Raw genomic sequence first — 10,053 nt, forward strand, 5'->3', positions numbered from 1 at the left:
CCCACTAAGGGATGGTTCCCTTCCCACTTCAGCCCATGGGGCCCTCCGGGATAGGTGGCCCCACCCGGTGGACCCCCGGGACCCTTCCGGTGGTCCCGGTACAATACCGGTGACCCCCGAAACTTTCCCGGTGGCCGAAACTTGACTTCCTATATATAATTCTTCACCTCCGGACCATTACAGAACTCCTCGTGACGTCCGGGATCTCATCCGGGACTCCGAACAACTTTCGGGTTTCCGCATACTCATATCTCTACAACCCTAGCGTCACCGAACCTTAAGTGTGTAGACCCTACGGGTTCGGGAGACATGCAGACATGACCGAGACGCCTCTCCGGTCAATAACCAACAGCGGGATCTGGATACCCATGTTGGCTCCCACATGTTCCATGATGATCTCATCGGATGAACCACGATGTCGAGGATTCAATCAATCCCGTATACAATTCCCTTTGTCAATCGGTACGTTACTTGCCTGAGATTCGATCGTCGGTATCCCAATACCTTGTTCAATCTCGTTACCGGCAAGTCACTTTACTCGTACCGTAATGCATGATCCCGTGGCTAACTCCTTAGTCACATTGAGCTCATTATGATGATGCATTACCGAGTGGGCCCAGAGATACCTCTCCGTCATACGGAGTGACAAATCCCAGTCTCGATCCGTGCCAACCCAACAGACACTTTCGGAGATACCCGTAATGCACCTTTATAGTCACCCAGTTATGTTGTGGCGTTTGGTACACCCAAAGCACTCCTACGGTATCCGGGAGTTGCACGATCTCATGGTCTAAGGAAATGATACTTGACATTGGAAAAGCTCTAGCAAACGAACTACACGATCTTTTATGCTATGCTTAGGATTGGGTCTTGTCCATCACATCATTCTCCTAATGATGTGATCCCGTTATCAACGACATCCAATGTCCATGGTCTGGAAACGGTAACCATCTATTGATCAACGAGCTAGTCAACTAGAGGCTTACTAGGGACATGGTGTTGTCTATGTATCCACACATGTATCTTAGTTTCCTATCAATACAATTCTAGCATGGACAATAAACGATTATCATGAACAAGGAAATATAATAATAACAAATTTATTATTGCCTCTAGGGCATATTTCCAACACTAATACCTTCAAATATTCTTTGGCTCCCCTTGTGTCAAATCTATAAATTTGGGTTGAATACTCTACCCTCGAAAACTGTTGCGATCCCCTATACTTGTGGGTTATCAAGACCTTTTTCTGGTGCCGTTGCTGGGGAGCATAGCTATATTTGTTGAATCACTTGGGATTATTATCAATTCATCACTATGAAGAATCTGAAGGATGCTAAGACCAAGATTTTTCCCTCTAAGTGTAACATCCCAAAATTCTAAATTTTGGAATGTTATAATAAATAGATAGATTGGATTGATTGTTTGATTGATTGACTGAAAGTGAGTGAATTCGAAATCTTTTGAAAGTTAAATGAGAGGGAATAAAAGGACTTTCCCAAACTTTCATTTTGCTTTTATGATCTCCATGAATTCAAATTCCTTTCATCACAAAACCCTCGAGAGAAGATGACATGACTTCTTCCATTTATTTAAATGAAAAGGGATGTTGAAAATATTTGAATATCATTTGAAAATATTTCCAATTCAGAAACTTCAAGCAACTCAATGATTTTCACGAGAGAAGATAAAATGACTTCTTCAAAACATATGAAATATGAGTTGGGAGTTTCAAAGGATTAAATTCAAAGTCCCATTGAAATTATTTTCAATATTGGAGTTATTTGAGTCTTATTCAAATTATTTTTCTCCAAAATAAAAATATACAGAAAATAGGGTAACATGATTCCCTACATCAGAAAATTGGAGAGAAATAAATTTGAAATCATTTTGGTATTTTTAAAATGATTTTTATTGGATTTTATTAAGGCAGTAGCACTGTTTGATTTATTCAAATTTGTGTGGATTTTATTTGACTTTACAAAAATGTTCATGTTGTAGAAAATCTTTTTTTGAAAATTTTGATATATTATATGCCTATATAATATTTTTTATTTCCTTTGTTTTATTTATTTTGTTTGTTTGTGTTTAAAAAAAAACTTTTCCCCGCGGACCGAACTGGACCGGCCCAGCTCCCAGCCAAGCCACGGCCCAGCCGGCCCACCGCCTCGTCTTCCAGCTTGGGACGGAGTCCCGAGCGAGCACGCATCGCCGCCGCCGTGCCCGACCCGGCCTCGCCCGCGCTTGGCCCCTCCTCCACGCCACCGCCTTCCCCCTCCTCCTATAAATCCCGCAGCCCCGGGCCCTGTCTCTCCTCTCCTCGCCGCGCCGCCGCAGATCGACGCCGCCGCCGCCGCCGCTTTCTGTCGCCGCCGCCGCCGCCTCCCCTCGCCGCGCCGCCCGCGCTGCTGCCTCCACCGCCCCGCGCCGCTCCCCGCCAACGCCGCACCGCTCGCCGGAGGCCGCGCCCTGCCGGAGCTCGCCGTCGCCACTGCCCCGCCTCGCCGGAATTTCCCCGCCGGCGCCGGACCGCTGCTGAACCGGTATAACCCGCCGGTCCAATCCGGTTTTTTTTTCAAGTTCGGTTTTTTAAAAAAAAACCCTAGACTAGATCTGTTTTTTTAGGTTTTACTAAACAACGAACGTCCACTGTTTAGATCCTATAAACGAACGTTCACTATTTAGCTTTTTCTTTTTCTGTTATTTTCGGCCAGGGACCCATCTGTGAATAATTTATTTACAGATTAGCCCATGATCTTCAAACGACTATAACTTTTTACTCGTTTGTCCAAATCCAACGAAACCAACGCCCACTTCTTCGTTATGATCTCCTCTAACCAGTAATCCAACTCAAACATGTTTTTGAAATTTTAAAATTTGAATTAGATCAGATTTGAATTCAAACTTTTTTTGTTCATAACTTAAGTTCCGTAACTCCGTTTGAGTTGATTCTTTTTGCAAACCGAAGCTCTTGACCTAAACTTTCTGATAAGGCCAAATTCACATAATTTTGGTACTGTTAGAAATTGTTTTATGTTGCAAGAGTTAATTGCTTGGTTTTGATGTTTCCCGAATCGTCTTCTTCGTTCTTTCTGATCTTTTGAGTGATTGCTTATGTGTGGTTACCATTGCTTGCTTACGATAGATTGACGGAGTGTGACGAGTAGATCTATCAAGAGTTTTGAGTGCGAATCATCTTCATCAACATAGCAGGCAAGTAACACTTTGATCATATACTTTCCATACCCAGTTTTTATTGCATTAGTTCTATTCCTCAAACATTGCATGATTAGGATCAAATTAAATTGTGGGAATTGGGAAGTAGTTGAGGTAGCACCTATTACCTATTCTTTTATCAAACCCTTGGGAGTTACTTCTACGTTGTTATTATATTGCCATGCTATGCTCGTAGACGTGGATTGGTTTTTGAGAGATCTTCATGACAGATGTGAGATTGTTAATAATGGTTTACTTAAGGTGGCAACTAAAACTCACATCTGGGTGGATTGAGGCACCTGGAGAATCCAGTGTTGTCTGTTTGTATAAGGACCACCACCCAGGCTCAAAGGGATCATAAGATTATTCATGCTAGAAACTTCCGTGTGCAGCCACAAGCTATTATGGGCTCTAGCATAGTTGAGTAGGGTACATGATCTCTTGAAGAGGTGGGCTAGCAGATGTAGGGGAAAGTAGGTGTACCGGTCCACCCGGAGTAAAGAGTGATTGTTCCTGAAAGACTGTGTCTCGGTCATCCGTTTCTCAAACATCATGCAGTGCGAGAATCAAGCGGAGGCGATCGAGTCTTGTGGGGAAAAGTGCACAAACCTCTGCAGAGTGTACAAACTAATCATGATTAGCCGTGTCCCCGGTTATGGACAACTTGAGTGTCTAGTTTTTGGATTATCCCGTTGATCTCATCATGTTACTTAATTTAAATTTGATTTGGGTTTAATCACGTTCTTAATTGGGATTGAGATGCTGTCAACCATCTCAATGTTTCACAACCACCATGATAGTTAAATAAAATTAATTCCTTTGAAGTAGGGAAAAATTGGCTTTTCGCAAAAACATTATAACCATAGAGCTTTTCCACCAGCCATATATGCATGTAGTGATAGCCTTTGTTCATCATTTCTCTATGGTGTGAATTTGCCAGCATATTCCATGTGCTGACCCGTTTTCGGGCTGCAACGTTTCATGTTGCCGGATTCTTACGACGAGTAAGTGATACGTTAGGGTTACGATTTCTACACTCAACTTTGCCGTTGGTGTTGATGGGAATCCACAACCTTGTTACTTCCGCTATTTTGGATTGAGGTAATAGTATTTACGTTATTTTATACATGTGATTTACCTCTGTTATAAATCCTCGAGTACTGTGTGTGTCAGCATACCGATCCAGGGATGACACTTAAGCACAGAGACTTGATCCATTCGGGTCGGGTCGCTACACTAAGACGAGGGGAGGTAAGGAACTGCCATCCAGTTCTGCTTTAGATTCACCTTCTGTTATAAGTAAACTTGCAACACCACCACATGCTATCAATTCTAATATGTCGCAAGTTATTGATGATGCTACTTCTACTATGAATGATGCTTATGATGATGCTAGTACCTTGCTTGATAATGATGATGTGCCACTTGGTGAATTTCTTGATGAACAAATTGCTAGAGTAATACAACATGATGTTGTTGAATCTGATGATGAGATTGAAACTGAAACTCCTGAAACACCTGCTAGAACTACCCTTCCTAGATATGAATTGCCTAAGGTACCGGAAGGTTATGTTATGAATGAGGAGACAACTAGAGATATACTTGCTTGCAGAGATAGAGATGATCTAGAGAAATTATTATGCAAGTATAAAGAAAAATCTCTGAATGCTAGAATGAAATGTGATCCTAAGTTTGCTTCTTCACCTATCTTTATTGATGATAAGGATTATGAATTCTCTGTCGACCCAGAGTTAATTACTTTGGTTGAATCTGATCCTTTCCATGGTTATGAGACTGAAACTGCTGTGGCACATCTTACTAAGTTGAATGATATAGCCACCCTTTTTACTCATGATGAGAAAACTCGCTATTACTTTATTCTCAAATTATTTCCTTTCTCTTTAAAGGGTGATGCTAAAGCTTGGTACAATACTCTTGCTCCTGGTTGTGTGCATAGTCCCCAGGATATGATTTATTACTTCTCTGAAAAATATTTTCCTGCTCATAAGAAACAAGCTGCCTTACAGGAAATATTTAACTTTGTGCAAACTAAAGAAGAGAGTCTCCCAAAAGCTTGGGGGAGGTTTTGCCAGTTACTTAATGCTTTGCCTGATCATCCTCTTAAGAAAAATGAAATACTTGATATCTTCTATAATGGACTAACCGATGCTTCTAGGGACTTCCTAGATAGTTGTACTGGTTGTGTTTTAGGGGAACGAACTCTTGGACAAGCTGAAGAGTTATTGAATAATATATTGAAAAATTATGATGATTGGACTATTCCTGAACCATCGCCTAAACCCACTCCGAAGAAGAGGGGTATATTATATCTCAGTCCTGAAGATATGCAAGAGGCAAAGAAATCTATGATGGAAAAAGGTATTAAAGCTGAGGATGTTAAAATTTTACCTCCTATTGAAGAAATACATGGGCTTAATACACCACCACTGCCTAAGGTGGTAGAGGTAAATTCTCTAATGAAGTTCAATGATAATGACAATCCTCACAATATGCATCCTAGCCAATGCCTTTATGAGTTTGAAAATTACATTAGAAAACAAGATCACTTCAATGCAAATGTTATGAAACAATTGAAATATAATTCTGATATGATTGCTCGCTTGAGTGACTTGTTATTTACAATCTCAAATGATGTTAGAGGTGTTGGAAAGCATGCTTCTATGGTTCAAACTCAGTTAGAACAAGTTGCTAAATCTCAAAGAGAATTGCTTGATGAAATGAATAATAATAAACATGACTTTGCTGTTAGAGCTGCAACTAGAGGAGGTAAAATGACCCAGGAACCACTTTATCCTGAGGGACACCCAAAAAGAATTGAACAAGATTCACAAAGAAATAACACTAGTGCACCTAGTCCTTCTAGAAAGAAAAAGAAGAAGAAAAATGATAGGACTTTGCATGCTTCTAGTGAACCTGAAATAGAAAAACCTCCTGATAATGATAATGAAACTTCTATTTCAGATGCTGAAACTCAATCTGGTAATGAACACTCACCCAGTGATAATGAAAAAGATAATGATGAGGTTCATGCACTCTCAACCAAATAATGAAAAAGAACCAGATAATGATGCTGAGATAGAACCAGCTGTTGATCTTGATAACCCACAACCTAAGAATAAAAGGTATGATGAAAGAAAATTCATTCCTAGAAAACACGGTAAAGAAACAGAACCGTGGGTTCAAAAACCTATGTCTTTTCCACCCAAGTCAACTAAAAAGAAAGATGATGAAGAATTTGAACGCTTTGCTGAAATGCTGAGGCCAGTCTTTTTGCGTACTCACTTGACTGATATCCTGAAAATGCCTCCTTATGCAAAGTATATGAAAGACATCATCACCAATAAGAGAAAAATACCGGAAGCTGAAATCTCCACTATGCTTGTTAATTATTGATACGTCCATTTTGCATCATGCTTTTACATCGATATTTATCGCATTATGGGCTGTTATTACACGTTATGTCACAATACTTATGCCTATTCTCTCTTATTTTACAAGGTTTACATGAAGAGGGAGAATGCCGGCAGCTGGAATTCTGGGCTGGAAAAGGAGCAAATATTAGAGACCTATTCTGCACAGCTCCAAAAGTCCTGAAACTTCATGGAAGTCATTTTTGGAATTAATAAAAAATACTGAGCGAAGAAAGTACCAGAGGGGGCCCACACCCTGGCCACGAGGGTGGGGGCGCGCCCTACCCCCCTGGGCGCGCCCCCTGCCTTGTGGGCCCCCTGGCAGGCCTCTGGTGCCCATCTTCTGCTATATGAAGTCTTTTACCCTGGAAAAAATGATAAGCAAGCTTTCGGGAAGAAACTCCGCCGCCACGAGGCGGAACCAATCTAGGGCTCCGGCAGAGCTGTTCTGTCGGGGAAACTTCCCTCCGGGAGGGGGAAATCTGAAGGAAATATGCCCTAGAGGCAATAATAAAGTTATTATTTATTTCCTTATATCATGATAAATGTTTATTATTCATGCTAGAATTGTATTAACCGGAAACATAATACATGTGTGAATACATAGACAAACAGAGTGTCACTAGTATGCCTCTACTTGACTAGCTCGTTAATCAAAGATGGTTATGTTTCCTAGCCATAGACATAAGTTGTCATTTGATTAACGAGATCACCTCATTAGGATAATGAACTGATTGACTTGACCATTCCGTTAGCTTAGCACTCGATCGTTTAGTATGTTGCTATTGCTTTCTTCATGACTTATACATGTTCCTATGACTATGAGATTATGCAACTCCCGTTTACCGGAGGAACACTTTGTGTGCTACCAAACGTCACAACGTAAATGGGTGATTATAAAGGTGCTCTACAGGTGTCTCCAAAGGTAATTGTTGGGTTGGCGTATTTCGAGATTAGGATTTGTCACTCCGATTGTCGGAGAGGTATCTCTGGGCCCACTCGGTAATGCACATCACTATAAGCCTTGCAAGCATTGTGACTAATGAGTTAGTTGCGGGATGATGTATTACGGAACGAGTAAAGAGACTTGCCGGTAACGAGATTGAACTAGGTATCGAGATACCGACGATCAAATCTCGGGCAAGTAACATACCGGTGACAAAGGGAACAACGTATGTTGTTATGCGGTCTGACCGATAAAGATCTTCGTAGAATATGTGGGAGCCAATATGGGCATCCAGGTCCCGCTATTGGTTATTGACCGGAGACGTGTCTCGGTCATGTCTACATAGTTCTCGAACCCGTAGGGTCCGCATGCTTAACGTTACGATGACAGTTTTATTGAGTTTTGATGTACCGAAGGAGTTCGGAGTCCCGGATGAGATCGGGGATATGACGAGGAGTCTCGAAATAGTCGAGACGTAAAAATCGATATATTGGACGACTATATTCGGACTTCGGAAAGGTTCCGAGTGATTCGGGTATTTTTCGGAGTACCGGAGAGTTACGGGAATTCGTATTGGGCCTTAATGGGCCATACGGGAAAGGAGAGAAAGGCCTCAAAAGGTGGCCGCACCCCTCCCCATGGTCTGGTCAGAATTGGACTAGGGAAGGGGGGCACACCCTTCCTTCTTTCTCCTTCCCCCTTCCCTTCTCCTACTCCCACAAGGAAAGGAGGAGTCCTACTCCCGGTGGGAGTAGGACTCCCCCCTATGGCGCGCCTCTCCCCTTGGCCGGCTGCCTCCCCCTTGCTCCTTTATATACGGGGGCAGGGGGGCACCCCAGAGACACAACAATTGATCCTTGAGATCTCTTAGCCGTGTGCGGTGCCCCCCTCCACCATATTACACCTCGATAATACCGTTGCGGAGCTTAGGCGAAGCCCTGCGTCGGTAGAACATCATCATCGTCACCACGCCGTCGTGCTGACGAAACTCTCCCTCAACACTCGGTTGGATCGGAGTTCGAGGGACGTCATCGAGCTGAACGTGTGTAGAACTTCGGAGGTGCCGTGCGTTCGGTACTTGATCGGTCGGATCGTGAAGACGTACGACTACATCAACCGCGTTGTGATAACGCTTCCGCAGTCGGTCTACGAGGGTACGTGGACAACACTCTCCCCTCTCGTTGCTATGCATCACCATGATCTTGCGTGTGCGTAGGTTTTTTTTTGAAATTACTACGTTCCCCAACAGTGGCATCCGAGCCTGGTTTTATGCGTTGATGCTATGCACGAGTAGAACACAAGTGAGTTGTGGGCGATATAAGTCATACTGCTTACCAGCGGTATTGTGAGATGAAGCGGCCCGGACCGACATTACGCGTACGCTTACGCGAGACTGGTTTCTCCGTTGCGAGCACTCGTTGCTTAAAGGTGACTGGCGGGTGTCTGTCTCTCTCACTTTAGTTGAACCGAGTGTGGCTACGCCCGGTCCTTGCGAAGGTTAAAACAGCACCAACTTGACAAACTATCGTTGTGGTTTTGATGCGTCGGTAAGAATGGTTCTTGCTAAGCCCGAAGCAGCCACGTAAAACTTGCAACAACAAAGTAGAGGACGTCTAACTTGTTTTTGTAGGGCATGTTGTGATGTGATATGGTCAAGACATGATGTGATATAATTTTTTGTATGAGATGATCATGTTTTGTAACCGAGTTATCGGCAACTGGCAGGAGCCATATGGTTGTCGTTTTATTGTATGCAATGCAATCGCCATGTAATGCTTTACTTTATCACTAAGCGGTAGCGACAGTCGTAGAAGCATAAGATTGACGAGACGACAACGATGCTACGATGGAGATCAAGGTGTCGCGCCGGTGATGATGGTGATCATGACGGTGCTTCGGAGATGGAGATCACAAGCACAAGTTGATGATGGCCATATCATATCACTTATATTGATTGCATGTGATGTTAATCCTTTATGCATCTTATCTTGCTTTGTTTTACGGTAGCATTATAAGATGATCCTTCACTAGTATGCACCGTTGCGAAAGTTCTTCGTGCTGAGACACCACGTGATGATCGGGTGTGATAGGCTCTACGTTGGAATACAACGGGTGCAAAACAGTTGCACACGCGGAATACTCAGGTTAAACTTGATGAGCCTAGCATATAACAGATATGGCCTCGGAACACGGAGACCGAAAGGTCGAGCGTGAATCATATAGTAGATATGATCAACATAGTGATGTTCACCATTGAAACTACTCCATCTCACATGATGATCGGACATGGTTTAGTTTATTTGGATCACGTGATCACTTAGAGGATTAGAGGGATGTCTATCTAAGTGGGAGTTCTTAAGTAATATGATTAATTGAACTTGAATTTATCATGAACATAGTCCTGATAGTATTTTGCAAATTATGTTGTAGATCAATAGCTCACGTTGTTGCTTCCCTGTG

This window comes from Aegilops tauschii, chromosome 7 (genome assembly GCF_002575655.3).
Source record: "Aegilops tauschii subsp. strangulata cultivar AL8/78 chromosome 7, Aet v6.0, whole genome shotgun sequence".
NCBI lineage: Eukaryota > Viridiplantae > Streptophyta > Magnoliopsida > Poales > Poaceae > Aegilops > Aegilops tauschii.